General features: G+C 31.4%; 1 pseudogene; it reads left to right on the forward strand.

The window, feature by feature from the left end:
- Positions 1–518: 518 nt before the first annotated feature.
- LOC128174502 (multiple epidermal growth factor-like domains protein 11) lies at positions 519–17,014 on the forward strand (annotated as a pseudogene).
- Positions 17,015–18,416: the final 1,402 nt, after the last annotated feature.

Consider the following 18,416-nt stretch of genomic DNA (forward strand, 5'->3'; position numbering starts at 1 on the left):
ATGAGTTAGCTTATCCTCTGCTTAATACATGTAGAACACATATAAATCTAACATTCATATGTATTATAAATCTAAACAAGCTAAGAAATCAGAAGTCCGAAATATACGATGTTTTTCTGGGGTTTTTTAAAAGGATTTTGATATTTTTTCAAGCCTTGTTATGCCAGTTTTGTAATAGCGCCGTTCCGGTTCCGGTGTTTTCTTGGCAAGCAAATATCAAACTTGTTAAATTTGCCAAGAAAACATCAAATATTTTGGAGCAAAATCTAGGTAAAATTAACTAAAGTAACTTGGCTTTATACTGTTAGAACAGCGTATTGAATTAACAATTACAGTTTTTGTTAACCTTCATTGTATTCAAAGGAGGTGTTCTGGAATGCGTATATGGTCTTTTGTTCATTGAGTCGATGTGCACTGTAGGGAGAGTAAGTTTTAAAATCCCTGCAGGGGTGGAGGTGAAACTCTAATTTGGTGAATCTTCTACGTGCTTCTTATTTTGTTTTTCATTTTAGAAGTAAACGTCGCATTTAACAAATCAGCATGGCAGAAATACCCCGCAAACAACATGGAGAAGTTTGGAGCAGAGCGGGCCGTGGACGGACTGTATTCAGAACTATCTCTCTATGGAGGACAGTGTACAATGTCAGAATATGGGCATTCAACTGCCACATGGCATGTTGACTTGGGAAAATTTCACAAGATAGCTCACATTGTAATGTATTTTCCTTATGAAAGTAAGTTGTTTTTTTAACTGATTATTTTGGCATTGTTTTCTCTAAAGGAAGAAACCGCCAATAAAATGTTTAAAATCAATTAAAGTTTCGTTTAGAAATGTCTAACATACATGTATTTATACAAAAACTATCATTAAATGAAAAATAAATAATTATAAGATACATGAGATACAAGATTTATGAGATTTTGATTAATTCAATTTAATTCAATTTGATAAAGAACACATTTTTATATTGTTTTGCATTGTATGACGTAATAAAAAGCTCTACACAGGCAAAAGTGGCTCGCATGAATATCATATGAAATTCGCATGAAGTTCATGCGAATTCTTCGCCTGAGAAAGAGACGAAAAGTAACACGCATGAATTTCATGCAAAAACTTCATGCGATTTTGAGATAATTTTCATGCAAATATCATATGATTAAAAGTTCGCACAATATTCATGCGAAAATGTATATCTTATGTTTCATTGTTGTTTCATGCGAATATCATGCAAATATCATGCAATTTTCATACAAAATACCATATGCAGCTTAATAAATAATCCTGAAATCTTGATCTCTTTTATCTAAATTTGAGAATATAAACTGTTATATTTTGAAAAGAAAACTGAAGTCCTAATTAATTTGCTTCACACAGAATTAACGTTAACAAAAAACAATGACAGTAATCTTCTTAGGAAAATCTTCTTTATTTAGATGAGAACAAAATTCAAATGTCTTCTTCCACTTCTCGAAAAGGCTTGTTGCTTCATCAATCTACAAGAAAACATACATAATGCAGTGTTCATGAAATTTTCCAGTTGCTTAATGGCATACTGGTATCTATTTTGAATGTGAATTATTAATATTGGAAGATAAAAACAAAATTCTTTGAAATATGACATGCAGTTGGTAACATGAAAAAACGCTCGTTAAAGCAGATTTGATCAAATACAATAAATTTCTGTTTGTCATATATATTTGAATACTACCATTCTCACTTTTTATCACTCTGATCCATGTCCTTATTGTTATTTTATGCTTTCAGTTTGTGAGTTTATTACTTAAGCCAATTCGCTCACCTGAGCATCAATAGCCATAACTTATCAAATCTACTTTATGCTGCCAAATACAAAACATTTGGACAACTTTGAGGAGTACTATACATTTTGTTTAAGAGGATTTTCAAATTTTTCCTCACATAATCATCAAGCCTCTTTTGTTGTTTCAATTTTTAGGAAAATATTTCTAAATGTCAAAAACAATAATCATTTCTATTACGGCCCAACCCTAGGAACCATTACATGTATATGAACACATTTGAATCTACAATACCTCAAAATGCTTCCATACAAGTTTCAGCTATTCCGACCAAAGGCTTTTAAAATTTTTTTTTTAAATAACAACGCATTTTCTATCATTCTAATTTCACTAAAAGATGGTGTGAATTTTCATTGTTAAATTAACAAACTGGAATTCCCTTTCACTTATAATGTTTTGTGTCAAGTTTGATTAAAATTGGCTCAACTGTTCTAGAGAAGGAGAAAATATCAAAAGTTTACAGAGGGATGCAGACTGTCAAGGGACAGAATTAAGACAGACAATAGTGATCAACACATGAACTTTTAGCTCAAGCCGGTTGTCTGAATCTCTTAAATGAGCTTCAATGTTAAGCATTGTTCCAAATTATCATACAATTCTTAAATAATAGAAGAATTACTTACCACTGTATCCATGAATTCTTCCAGAATGTTGTTGGTTGTCACGCTGTTAAAATCTTTTCCAAATAGTCTTTGCAAATCTGCATGTGCAAACTTAAGGTTCTCTGCAAATATTACTGTTGTAAAATTATTGAATGAGTTCATTCCTATTTGATCTTATAAATATCTAGAATTGAGTAATATAAGTAATACAGCTATTGTAATCTTGATATTCATTAATGGATTTCTTATTTAATATTTTTCACATCTCCTACACAAATTCTTGACAAAACTACTTGCAAGTTGTTGCGCTTACTCAATTACGAACCTGCTATTAATGACGGAAAGACACTCTGGAAAAATATGGAAGGATCTTTTCTTCTCTTCTTTTGACTTTTGGAAGAAAACAAGCATATGTAATAAACAATTTTCAGGCTTTGGATTGGCTCGAATATAGAATCTCAGTATATTTAGTACTTTGAATTATCCTCACCTTTTATACAGCCAACAGGCATGTCATCATGTTCACACCTACATCCAAATATAGTACCAACTCCATATCCATGTGGGGATGTTTTTGTCATGCTTCAATGAAAAAGATATAAGATATTTTATTGCATAAGCCCTAACATTACGCTAGAATTACGCTAAGGATATAAGCAAAGTTTGCTCTGTTCATCATAACACTACACTTCATCTTTATTATGCAGTTATAAATAATTGTAACGAATTCTTTATAATAATTTGCAAAAATTTCGAATGATGGTTTTTTTTTATCAAAACGGGAAGCAGAGATCTTCCGACAATACATAAACATTTCATTTAGGCCGATGTTTCTTACCTCCGTCAATCACTTTGTACTCGAGTCTCGTTCCAGCTGACGTCACATATTGATTATATTCTGGATACTGAGAACCGTCAGTATGGTGTTTGAATTTACATAGAGCAATATACCAAAAAGCAATAGATCAGATCAGATTTTGTAATTTAGATATGATTAGAATAATTATCCTTAATAATTTAAAGCGCTACAGGTTGATGTGCATCTTTTTTGTAAGCCCTTGCAAACATTTTTCTTCCTTTCCGAAATCCCGGTCGAGTTATCTCCCGCGATAACTCATATGCAGGGTAGCAAGACTTTTAGGCCCAAAGATGTTTAGGCCCTTCATTGATAAGACGCTTAGGCCCCAACATGTTTAGGCCCCAAGATGTTAAGGCACCAGCCTACATTTTTCTAAGTTAATTATAATTTTCATTTTATTTTTTACATGAATAATGGTTTAGGCACCAACATACATTTGTCTAAGTAAATTATAATTTACATTTCATTATTTAAAAGTCCATTTACTTTAAAATTATAAAGAAGTATAATCTGCATCTTATGCATAATTTGTTATTTTTTAAATATCATAGTATTGTCACATCATATTATTTTCTATATTTAATTTTCTAATTGCAGATCAAAGAAACGGTAAAGACTTTCATTTACTTAAAGTTTGTGTATGACATGAATTAAATTGTTAAAACAACACCCCCACCGTATCTTGCTCCCTCTCTAGATAGGTGCTAATTAGGAGAAGATAATGAAGAGATCCTCTAGTAATACAATGAGGGTTTCACACCTCACTTTGGAAGTAAACCATGAAGAGACGGGTCTCCATGAGCATAGTCAGTTTTTAAATATTGTTAACCAAACATGGGTTTCAACGGCAGTTAAACAGAGATTACAAGATCAATTTATTCAAAAGCGGCATGCTGATATAAATAATTCATCAGAAGGAGTTATGTATAATATCTTTAAAACAAATTTTGGTTATAAAAGTATAGTTTATACAAATATATAAAGATAGTACATATGTATCATGATTTATATAAGTATTTCACCGGTCATTTAAATCTCAAAGTATTGTGTCTGTTTTTTGAAAGCCCTCTTCACGTTTTAATTTCCAGTAATTTAATATCTTGTTCAATATATTCAAGGGGTTTCAACATCCTGTTTTTTATAATGACTTGACATTTTAGGAGATATATATTTGATCACGGTACATAGGCGTCGGAACCGGGGGGGGGGGGGGGGGGGGGGCTAGGGGGAGGCTTAGCCCCCCCCCCCCCCACTTTTTTTGCAAAGTTAGACCTAACCATTAGGCGCATAGCATCATAGAGGGTTTAGCCCCCCCCCCCACCACTTTTCTCGCCAGAAATGTAATTGTTCATAAATTTACTTTGAAAGATTGAGAAGTTGGAAGTAAATGTAATAGGGATACTAGCCCCCTAGTTTAACAAGAATTTGTATATAAAGTAAACAACGCCATGTTTGCGTAACGATTGTTAGTTTACTATTTACAAATTAAAGTAAATTACATTTATTGGCTCAAAAGTGCTTAAAAGCCATGTTATTTCAACTATCAGTTATTATTATAAACAACAGGTGCCTAAACATCTTGGGGCCTAAACATCTTGGGGCCTAAACATCTTACTTGGGGCCTAACCGTCTTGGGGCCTAAACATGTTGGGGCCTAAACGTCTGCAATTCATATGCAGACAGACTGAATTTTCTCAAGCTGTAAAGTTATGTACATCGGCACTGGCTGATCAGTGATGCAAGCCAGCAGAAACTTTACATCAACATCATCAAGATGTGTCCGATCTATCGTACGATTTTTTACTCAGCGATTGAAAAGTTCGTGATCCTGGATAGGAGAGGAGCGGATCGTCAACATGCAGGTACCCTAGAACTACGATGTTTCAAGTGTATGCATATTCTATGTCCACATATTATATGTTAACTAACGTTGCCAGAAACGTTTTTAAACACTGAAAAAATCTACTGTTATTATTAAACGTTGATGCAGGTCTTCACATGTAACTATACAATGTACGGGGAAATTCGGGTTGACAGAGGGTCTGTCAATTTTCTCCGAGGAGCTTCGGATAAATTTCTATCTAATGTGTATTTCTTATACAAGAATGAATGAACACAGTGTAACCGTAATGATTACGAAATAAATCTGCAGATATTTATTTTAAACATGCGGTTGCAAGCATGCAATCTGATTTCAAGCGCGGATCCAGAAAAAAATTGGGGGGGGGGGGGTGTGATTGATTGAGTAACAAGGTTGGGAGGGGGAGTAAGCCATATTTTTATGAATTTTATAATTTCAATTTAAAGAGTTTTTAAGGGGGCCTGGATCCCCTTGACCCCTCCTAGATCCAGTCTACATGTAAAATTGTTGTGCATATTGTCACGGTGAATCCATTTATTGGAGTATATATGCAGTTTAAAAATGTTCATAACATTTTATGTTTTTTTCCTACAGGGTTGTTTTAACAGGTCTAGGCAACCTCCGTTTTTGGAGGATAGATTTTATCCTCCGTTTTTGGAGGATAGATGTATGCGCCCCCTGGTGGATCTTTTCAGATGAAGGGCAATTAACTCTGTTTTTACAAAGGGAGTTAACTATGAATAAAATATAATTATTATACTATAAAAATATCACCTTATTTAGCTATTAATAATTATAATTATTGATAATATTTAATAAATATTTAAGTTTAAATAATTGCAGGGCTGATTTTAAAGAAAAATATCTTATGTGAAGACTCTATCATTTTTTTTCAATATTCTGGATAATTGATATCTATAAATGGTATCATTTTGATTAATAAAATTTAACAATGTCTTTTTGTGTGAAGGGATTAAACTTAAATGATACTTAATAACATGTGAATTAATTAGAATAAGAGCTACAAAGTTCCTAAGGTATATGCAAACATTTACTTTGTACATGTACAATATAGCAGATCAAGATATCTATTGTGTGTCTCTAAACGTGAATGATTTATATAAGTATTTCACCGGTCATTTAAATCTCAAAGTATTGTGTCTGTTTTTTGAAAGCCCTCTTCACGTTTTAATTTCCAGTAATTTAATATCTTGTTCAATATATTCAAGGGGTTTCAACATCCTGTTTTTTATAATGACGACATTTTAGGAGATATATATTTGATCACGGTACATAGGCGTCGGAACCGGGGGGGGGGGCTAGGGGGAGGCTTAGCCCCCCCCCCCCCCCCCACTTTTTTTGCAAAGTTAGACCTAACCATTAGGCGCATAGCATCATAGAGGGTTTAGCCCCCCCCCCCACCACTTTTCTCGCCAGAAATGTAATTGTTCATAAATTTACTTTGAAAGATTGAGAAGTTGGAAGTAAATGTAATAGGGATACTAGCCCCCTAGTTTAACAAGAATTTGTATATAAAGTAAACAACGCCATGTTTGCGTAACGATTGTTAGTTTACTATTTACAAATTAAAGTAAATTACATTTATTGGCTCAAAAGTGCTTAAAAGCCATGTTATTTCAACTATCAGTTATTATTATAAACAACAGGTGCCTAAACATCTTGGGGCCTAAACATCTTGGGGCCTAAACATCTTACTTGGGGCCTAACCGTCTTGGGGCCTAAACATGTTGGGGCCTAAACGTCTGCAATTCATATGCAGACAGACTGAATTTTCTCAAGCTGTAAAGTTATGTACATCGGCACTGGCTGATCAGTGATGCAAGCCAGCAGAAACTTTACATCAACATCATCAAGATGTGTCCGATCTATCGTACGATTTTTTACTCAGCGATTGAAAAGTTCGTGATCCTGGATAGGAGAGGAGCGGATCGTCAACATGCAGGTACCCTAGAACTACGATGTTTCAAGTGTATGCATATTCTATGTCCACATATTATATGTTAACTAACGTTGCCAGAAACGTTTTTAAACACTGAAAAAATCTACTGTTATTATTAAACTTTGATGCAGGTCTTCACATGTAACTATACAATGTACGGGGAAATTCGGGTTGACAGAGGGTCTGTCAATTTTCTCCGAGGAGCTTCGGATAAATTTCTATCTAATGTGTATTTCTTATACAAGAATGAATGAACACAGTGTAACCGTAATGATTACGAAATAAATCTGCAGATATTTATTTTAAACATGCGGTTGCAAGCATGCAATCTGATTTCAAGCGCGGATCCAGAAAAAAATTGGGGGGGGGGGGTGTGATTGATTGAGTAACAAGGTTGGGAGGGGGAGTAAGCCATATTTTTATGAATTTTATAATTTCAATTTAAAGAGTTTTTAAGGGGGCCTGGATCCCCTTGACCCCTCCTAGATCCAGTCTACATGTAAAATTGTTGTGCATATTGTCACGGTGAATCCATTTATTGGAGTATATATGCAGTTTAAAAATGTTCATAACATTTTATGTTTTTTTCCTACAGGGTTGTTTTAACAGGTCTAGGCAACCTCCGTTTTTGGAGGATAGATTTTATCCTCCGTTTTTGGAGGATAGATGTATGCGCCCCCTGGTGGATCTTTTCAGATGAAGGGCAATTAACTCTGTTTTTACAAAGGGAGTTAACTATGAATAAAATATAATTATTATACTATAAAAATATCACCTTATTTAGCTATTAATAATTATAATTATTGATAATATTTAATAAATATTTAAGTTTAAATAATTGCAGGGCTGATTTTAAAGAAAAATATCTTATGTGAAGACTCTTTCATTTTTTTTCAATATTCTGGATAATTGATATCTATAAATGGTATCATTTTGATTAATAAAATTTAACAATGTCTTTTTGTGTGAAGGGATTAAACTTAAATGATACTTAATAACATGTGAATTAATTAGAATAAGAGCTACAAAGTTCCTAAGGTATATGCAAACATTTACTTTGTACATGTACAATATAGCAGATCAAGATATCTATTGTGTGTCTCTAAACGTGAATGAACTCATTAATGTTTTAATGAGTAATAAACATCACTATTTTGTGATTTTTATTAAATGAAACATGTAAATAGTCTATGTCATTTGTAAAACTGCACACAGGAAGTACACACTTTCAAAGCATATTGTGAAAATACTATACATAGAATTTCAAATCGCCGCATACAATCATTAGTTTATTCCCTTAACTTTAATTCCCATATGGTCTGGTGCTTGCATTTTCTCATTAAAGATATGCACGAAGCCTTTGAAATATACCCATGCTATCCTCCAAAAATGGAGGATAATTTCACCCACAATGCAAAGTGACTTTCCATATATGGTAAAAATCAGCAGCCATCTTGAAATTGAGCTATCCTCCAAAAACGGAGGTTGCCTAGACCTGTTTAAGATCCGAAGCAATGTTACACAGACAGAAGAATAGAAGAATGCTGCTCCAGTATATGTTGTTTATATATGATAGCTATAACAATAACATACATGTATATCACTTTGGAAATCATGCACAACGAACTGTCCATATGATGATACCATGTAAGTATTTATTCGGTGAAACATGCCTTGCGTTTTGAATATTTCTAACGTTTGTAATTACATGTATATAAAATCAAACATGGATTAACAATTATTTGATAAAAGAGGTTGGACATACCTCTTGATCTCATTTGCTTTTGATCGATAAAACATACTGTAAGTTATTTCAATACAGAGATACATGTAAATTATGATTGTTTTTTTTTTTTTTAATTTTATCTGAGTGTATAAATCTTGTGCTTTACGCTGTTGTACATGTACTCAATACATGTACCTTTGTTTGCATGTTCGTTTATGAATTATATTTTGTCTTGCATATACACCAGGTTGACAAAGATATTTAAATATGGAGAAGGATAAAGAGACATGCTACAGAAGAAGGAAGATAAAGGCACATGATACAGACACCAGAGTGTTACACCAGCATCAGTCCAATAACATTGGTACACACTGAGACTTGAGACCACAAAGGCCTGGATTCTTTTGAAATATACTGTGATCTGTGCAATATCACTTGGAATCATGGAAAACCTGTATCACAGTGTTAACAATTTTCAGTGAATTTTCATTGTCTAGCATAGAAATAATTAAATGTAAAAAAATGTTTAAATATATAGCTGGAAATTTTCCTATATGTAATTCACTCATTTATATTTTGATAAAATGTAAACTCTATTCTAATTTTTATTTATACATATATTAATTCCAACCCATGTAGAAATTGTTTAGTTGTCTTAACGTCAAATTTGTTAACAAAAAAGACACTAGTATGTCAACATATTAATAAAAGAATGTTTTTAAAGTGTTATAGATTGATTTGTCATAATTAAATTTTCATATGAAAAACATGCAATTTTCATGTGAATTTTGCATGAATTTTATATGAATATGACACAAATATCTCATCGCATGAAAAACATACGAAAAATTATTCACATGAAAATTGTACATTTTTCATGCGAATATCATGCGAACATATTCGCATGATATTTGCATGAGAAACTTTTCATCTGATTTTCGCATGATTAGCGCATGATTTTCATGCGAAAAGGAAATCGCATGAAAATTATGCGAGCCACTTTTCCCTGTGTAAATATGACTTAAAGAAACCTTAAATTATATTTCAATAACTTCAGCCCCCTTCATGGCTGTTTTATTATATTGAAAATATTAAAGAATACTATGTCTGGAAAGTTACTTGGAATAAAGTATCGCACAAATGATGTAATGTATATATTGATATGATAATTAAGTGAAATATTGTAATCGATTAAATATGAATAGTTCCCTTACAATGTTTGTCATGTCAACACAAACATGTACCGGCACATTAGAAGGGTCAACTTCAAATGATAAGTGCTGATATGTTGTTAGTGTGTTTTACACGGTTCATTTATCTACCAACAAACTGAAAATTAAAGTAAATTATAGATTATACCAGAATTATTGATGGTTCGCCATGATTAATGGATAAAAAAATATGTAAACACATTTATTCATTCCTTTTAATTCAAAGTTCGGTTCTAATTTTAAACAATGCTCTTATTTGTTTTAGTCTCGTAATTTTGTTGAAAAGCTTGTATTTTAGTCTTTGAGTATGAAGAAAAATGACATTTGGGCTTTTTATGGTATGCTAAAAAACCAATTAAAGTTTTTTGTGTTTGTTTTCTTCTTTCTGTTTAAAATAATTATTTGAAAAAAAACATACCGTGGAATCATTAGATTTCGTGGTGGCTCAATTTTCGTGGAATTCGTGGGTACCTCTCATCCACGAATTAACATCCTTCACGAATTAATAAATTAGGGTAATAAATCATATTTCCTTTGTAGGTTTTAGAGAATACACGAAATTACGTCCCCACGAACCTGTAAAATTTAATATATCCACGAAAATTGGCCCCCACGAAATTTAATGATTCTACAGTATTTTGCATATTCTTCACCATAACGTATATTTTTAAGACATTTTATTTTTTAAAATTAACTTACTAATTTTATTTGCTACATGTCTTCCGCAAGACAGATTTAATGGTTTCGCTGATAGATTTTTAGGATTTTCGGTTCATATATCGAATACAACCGACAAAGAAGACGGAGAGTTATGTTTCGTGGACACCAACTACACCATGGACACACTTCCTAATCCAATAAACATAACCACTCAAATAAGTGGAAGATACGTCATCTACTACAACAACAGAACACACCCTCCATTTCCTTCTGACTATCATCCGTTTGCTTTCAGCGATCTTTGTGAAATTCAAGTGTATGGTAAACTATTGCTGATTATATAGTGGAGTAATTGTAAAATATGAAATTGGGAAAGCTTTGCATGTCGCAACCTTTGTTTGATTTAAGTAGAACTTGATATATACATATATGAATAACAATTAATGTTTTCTTACAATATTTAAGTTGATTAAATATAGAAATATATTGGTGTTGAGAAACTCAATTGATATGAAGTGGGATATTCTATTTTTTTTTTGCAAAAAGTATAAATTTGATTTTGTGAAAAAATCCATTTTTTACAGAGTGTAAATTTGGGTGGTTTGGACCACACTGTGAGAATAGATGTAGTGATAACTGTAAAGTTCCTGGGAAATGTGACTGGATAACGGGATTGTGTGAAGGAGGGTGCCAGGCTGGATGGGAATCCCCTGAATGTGATAAAAGTAAGAAAAAATCCAATTTTAAGTGAAAATCTAAATTGCATGTTAGGGATCCGACACGCAAAGTCACGTGTTTCGTGTATTGTAAAACATCGATACATAATTTAAAAAACAGCAATATGCCATAAATTTGTTGCTTAGGACAATTGTTGTTATAGTATCAGAGAAAAAAGATAGAACAGTTGCAAGTCTAAGCACATATAAAACATTCGTCGCGTGTATAGGTTATACATCTCAATATTAACTAAATGTGTATATGGTACATGTTCAATCTAAAGAAAAATCCAAAGTATATGAAGTTATCATTTATTGTTTTGCACCTGTATTATCTTCAGTTGTTTTGTTTTGGTTTATTTTGAATATTGTTTTAGTTTTTGTATTTGTTGGTTTGTTTGTTTGTTTGTTTGTATTTTTTCTTTTATGGTTGGAGGGGGGGGGTGTTGTTGAAAAGAAAATGTATTTTGAAACATAAACACTCAATATATATCTACTTAAAAACCTAGGTATGTTTTAAAATCAAAACAGATAAATTAATTTCATACGGAATGAATATTTCTATAAAAAGTTACATACCTGGACGTGTTAAAATATATACTTTTTGTAGAGTGTGATGACGGGAAGTATGGTCTTGGATGTACTGATTTCTGTGGCAACTGCAGCCTGATTGAAATAGAGGAGGTTGAATATGGGAAATGCCACCATGTTGACGGTTTCTGTAAATATGGATGCAATCCAGGATACTATGGAGATCGCTGTTTGCAACGTAATGTATCAACTTATAAAATCGGAAAAGTGCAAATGGTATCAAATGTATATAAATTAGTTTAGTCGATAGCTTAGATAAACCCCTATAATAATAAAGTATTTAAAAAATTATTTTTTTATAAAAACCAGGAATGCAAAATGTGGTAAATATATAAAATGATAGCAGACGTAGTCTAACATGATTTTACTTTAATGATTTATTGCAAATTGAAATTGCAACGTTTTTGAAAAGTTTGAATATTATGAATGTTTTTTAAAAGATGTAAATATTTAATATGTTTCAAAATAAATTTGATAATGCACATCAATAATGCGTGTTGACTACAACAGTTAACATAGATTACAATATATCCAGAAGCATATTGGCATATACTAGTATATGTTTTCCAAATTTTTGTAACATGCATGCATTATGTAAGACGCTTTAGAAGCTTCATTTAAATGGGATTCAATGCTAGCATTCGCGGATTAAAAAAAAATGGAGGCTCCTTCTTTGTCTGAATTTCAAAGTGGTACATGTAGATATTACGTAGTAAATTTATGCGGAAAGAAAAACAATTTATCTCCGCCCCTTCGGAAAAAAGATATCATAAAGTTAGTTTCACAGAAAAAAGGTCCAATAATCTACGTTATCTTATTGTTAGGGTTGTTTAAAATATGTACCCTTCTTTAGTTTTTCTCACCAACCATCCTTCAAATATGACAAAGTAAATTAATTTTCAATTAAATTTTAGAATAGCATGGTAAAGTATTGAACCCAGCCCCCCCCCCCCCCCCATTTAAAAAAAAATGACATCCATAAAAAGGGATATGGATTTTAGAAAGCATATCAATATCATAAAAAATGACAATAACAAACCGTCAACGATCTCAAAATTCCATAAAACAAAATACAAATTAAAGCAGAGCAACACGAACCTCCAGAAAGATAGAACTAGGATCATGTGCCTAGAAGGAGTGATATAAACATAATATTGCGATCGATCTTATTATTGTGCTTTGGTCTTCAGACTGTCCAAATGGGTTCTATGGCGACAAGTGTTCACTTCAATGCCCAATCAACTGTACTTACTGTCATATAGAAACCGGAGTCTGCGAGGAATGTTATCCTGGATTTACTGGACCCGACTGCTTGTCAAGTAAAACAACTTAGCCTCGACTAATTTTAAAACACAGATTCAACGAAAATGCTTTTCAAAACAAACTATTTTTTAGATCTAAATTCTAGTTTTATCAACATTGGTTTACTCCTTTAGTCTTACCATTGAAAATTGCAAAAACGTAATTACCATCGCCATTATCGGTATTATAAAACAAACGAAACACACATATTTAATCATAAATATCAATATTAATTTTCAAATAATTTGTTTACCAATAAGTTAGTTAACACATTGAAATCATTTTTAAAAACAGTGGGTTATTTTTTAAAGAAGTGAATGCTTAATGAACAATCGTGTACTAAATATTTTCTCTTTTAAACAGCATGTGAACCAAGAAGATATGGTATAGGTTGTTACCAGAGATGTAGCCCGTTTTGTAACACTCCCAAATGTGATTTTATAAGCGGTGCGTGCGTAGACGGGTGCAAAACTGACTGGGAAGGAATGCAGTGCCTAGAATGTACACAAAGACATTTTATACCAAATGTTTTATGCCTACGTGAATTTTCATAGATTTATAATACTTTTTCATTTCAAAATTAAAATAACTAGTCTAATGATAATATAAAAAAAGCATTTTCTCTTCTTCATTCAAAATTGGCTTTTTGGTCTGGACTAATGTTAGTTTATGCATATTCATGTATATACATTAACAAATTTGTACGTTTAATGTATTCTTGTTTGATGTACAGTACATGATGAGAATCGTCTGCCTGAAGACTTATCCACGTACCTATACGTCATTGATGGAATGATAATTGCTGTAGTAATTAACAGCATGGTTTTAGTCGTTTACATCATATTTCTGAGGTAAGTTGCTTATTCAACTAAAAATCATTTAATGCTAAGTTACAAAACAAGCACGTGTAAGCTACCTATGATCGCTTATACAAAACATAAAGAAACATTAATCAATATTGTATGTCATAATTAAATGACTTTTTTTTAACTGTTTTTAAAAAAAAATGATTAGGAATTTTTCTGTAAATCGTCTCTTTTATTTACCTTGATGAGTTTTTTTTAAACTTTGAGGAGAAAAAGGGTGCAAAAAATGAAAAGTAAAGAACATGGTCTCAATGACGTTGAATTCACAATAGATCAAAACAGATGCATATCAGTTATAACTCACAAGGGAAATCAATATCAAGAACTATAGAAAGTTGATTCTCAAACCGATATGTGAGAATTTTCTTGGCTTAAATCGGACGGAAAAGAAGAGGAATCACTTTTTGCGCTGAAAACAAGACATATTTTACCTATGTATCTTTCACTTATTTTGAATAAGATGTTAAGTATCAATGATTAATTCTCGTCATCAAAAAAAACTACAAATATTATACAACATAACACAAAATATATTGCGGGATCTTTCAAAAAGAAAATCCTGCTTAGCTTCTTTTTTTATCATTAAATATCATAGTTATTCATTTTTGACTTTGTTTAATTTATTAGATATGTTCTTTTAACAATTATTCAAAACATTAAGAAAAAGAGAAGTACTTTGTAAAATACAGAGAAATATATTCATGTACTTTAGTACGCTTGTTATATGGACTAAAGTTCCCATCATTTCACCTAGGAAAGATGGAATTGTTTAAAATATCATTATTGCAATTATTTTTGCATGCATTATACTTTTGTGTTTTTAATGCATATTTTACTATATGCTGCAACAACGATATGTCATTTTATTCTTTCTTGCGTGTTGAATGAGTTTTATTGTATGCAGAGGAAAAATTATCCTCAAAAATGAACTTGCTTTTTACAAAGCAATGGTGCGCTTTGGTGATAAAACGAATAAACTGATTGTCTATATTTCATTGCTTTGTAAAAAGCAAATGGATTTCTGAGGATTATTTTTCCTGTGCATACGATAAATAGTGCTGTAATCCTTAAAATTCCCTACAGTTATTCTAGTATCCTAGTCAACAGAAAAAAATGTAATAGAAAGTTTGTTCTTTCTCTAATTTGTCAAATTTCAATACACTCTACACCGAAAACATTTATAACTTATAAATATTATAACTGATACATTATGTAAGCATTTAAAACGATTGATTGGCACATTTGTTCAGCATACTTTTTTCTGTGATTAACCTAGACTTTTATTTGTAATCATTCACAACCATATCATAATCACTATACTGTAGAATCTAAATTTCTCTGTAAACCATTCATGTTGCCAAGGTTAGAAAGCATTCAAATGAAAAAAACAATTGACAATAGCAAACCGTCAACCATCTCAAAAATCTATAAAACGAAATAAAAATTCAAAATACAGATATAAACTTGGTTGCTGATCATTTAAGTTGCTCAGAGACATTTTTCTACGCCCAAAACATTCACCATGTTTCTGTAACTAAATAGTTCAAACAAAGAGCTATTTTATTCAAGCAGGTAGCTAGTTGGTTCGTTCGTCCAAACAAATAGCTAAATCATCCAAATAAAAAGCAAATTTATTCAAACATCATTTTGTTCTTCCAACGAAAATATTTAATTCGTCCGATCCAGCTACTTAGCGTGTGCATATTTCACATTTTAAAGAATTTATTGTTACAAACATCAAAAACCCAAAGTGACGTCACAGTCAATGACAAATCGCTTATTACGCATTACGTACATGTACTTATTCTTCGTCAATCAATACACATTTTGCGTGACATGTTAAAAACATGCTTAACAAATATTTACTTTACACGCCTTTGCTCCATTTGCAGTTAAACAAAAATATATTTTTCATTCTTTCGGTTGTTTCAACATATATTTCAAATGTTAATATCTTAAACATGACTCTGCAATAAAAATATAACCATGTCCGTGCTTCAAGAAAATTATATGAAATACAGTTTATCATTTTCATTTTTTCATTGGTTAAGGGTCAGTTTCCGTTAGAAAAAGATAATGAGACATCTAGTAGCTGATTTAAGCAGACGTTTACATTGACTTGATTGAGAAAGATGGTACACTTTGTTTAGTAGTGATTTAGTTTGAGTAACCAAATGTATTTATAATACGGCATTTGTTTTACATCAAAGCATTATCACTCCAAATGCCCCCAAAAATTATTAATTCGAATTCCACAGTGTGGAAACATATTTGTCGAGTTTTTAAGACTGTACCATCTTTTACTACTGTTTAGTTGTTTCAAGAAAAGAAAATCATAAGCTACAAGAATTCTATTCCGACCCTTTTGATTTATAGATTAAATCATGTCTATATTGAATTTTAAAATTTCAAATGCAGTTTCTCCTGCTTATTACATTGAACAAATCATTATCTTATTTGCACAATCCACACTGACTTTTAAGAGTGTTGCTCACTTTTTGTAGAGTAAACAACGTATTATCTGAATATAGACTTTGCAAAAGCGTTATGTAGTTCATTGATAACCATTTTTGTATGCTTAAAAGAAAAATATAAAACATATAACTGTACTTGCTTTTGAGAGAGAGAGAGAGAGAGAGAGAGAGAGAGAGAGAGAGAGAGAGAGACCGACCTTGTCTACACATTTTTCAAAAAATGCTGATACACATGTGCATTCTAACACGTTATCTTCAATTACACAATCTGCTAATAAACTAGAAAGTTTACTATTTATAAGCAAATGGTGTTTTCAAATATGTCCTTTTTCCTTTAAAGCACTGAATTTTTTGGTGGGAACAATTAAAAGCACCATAAATTACAAGTAGAATGTAGAATAAACGTTTATGTCTAAATTGATCCACTTAAGTGAGTACAAAAATAAGAGACACACTTAATACAAGCTTTGCGTATCTCTAAGTGAATAAAGTATTTTACAATTTGATGTTTCTATAACTTCCTCGTTTTATTTCACAAAAACTTGTTTTTATTTTATAAAAAGTGCATGTAAATGTGGTTTAGATTTTTTGTTTATTTTTATGTAAGATATAAAAAAGCATATGTTCAAAAGTAAACTCAAGACATTAAAGACAGATTTTGGATCATTACTTGTTGAATTGGTAATATTCATATCTAGTTCATATATATATATATATATTTAATCAGCAAGTGTATTTTTTAATAGGTGTTGTAAGCGAAAAATAATTGTTATAAATGTTCTAGATAACAACAACAATATATACATTGTTGAGGTATAAAGTATAATCTATGCGGCATTTAAAGAAATATGAATGGGCGTTAGAGTAAACAAATGTAGAAGATAAAACAGTTATTGCTCTAATGTTTATAATTTATAATAAATATATATTGTCTTCAGCAAAACCTCATATAGAATCTTGATTTTTTAACGTTATTTTTGTGACTTTTGAACGTTCCAGGGAATTTTGTTTGCATCCTGTCAAGGGAGCTTCATAATTAAACCGAAAATAATACAAATTATGTAATAAAACTTATACAGCATCTGTAATTATAAATGTTTCGCATATGTATCTTAGTTTCCTCCAATATCAACAATGATCTTTAAAAAGAGGAATGCATGTTCTATTAGCTTAAAAGATATAAAAGCCGTAGTGATTACACGTGATACGATGTTCATATTTTACTTTACGGCGTGCAAGTCATACAGACGTACACATAAGTACATGGTAGTAAGTACTATCTTTAATCTTTGTAAAGCTTTAAATCGACAGAGCGTATAACAAAATTCTAGTTAAAATGAAAGTTGTCGTAACAAAACGGTCAGATTAATTTAAGAAACTAAAGGAAGTTTGAAACATGTTTTTGATAGTTAAACAGTCCAGACTGAGATTTACAATATTTAAAATATTCTACAATAAAAAAACAAATGCCGTGTAGTATTTCTCCCTATTAACAAAACAGGTAGAAATGAGATATATTGAAGGTCATGAAAATTAGGAAAAAGTCTTTCTACGCTATATTATGTTATGACGTTAAGAAATTTCATAATTTTATTAAAATTTTACACAAATCATGCAGCTTTATTTTGAAACTCGCTTATTGAAGATATTGATTGAATTGAATTTTGAATGAAAATAAACACATTTGTTGAGTACTTGTAATCACCTCTTAGCATCAAGGTATCTAGTTTTCTAAGAATCAGTGAAATGAAACTGATGTGTTCTCAAACC

The sequence above is a fragment of the Crassostrea angulata genome, chromosome 2, assembly GCF_025612915.1.
Source record: "Crassostrea angulata isolate pt1a10 chromosome 2, ASM2561291v2, whole genome shotgun sequence".
NCBI lineage: Eukaryota > Metazoa > Mollusca > Bivalvia > Ostreida > Ostreidae > Magallana > Magallana angulata.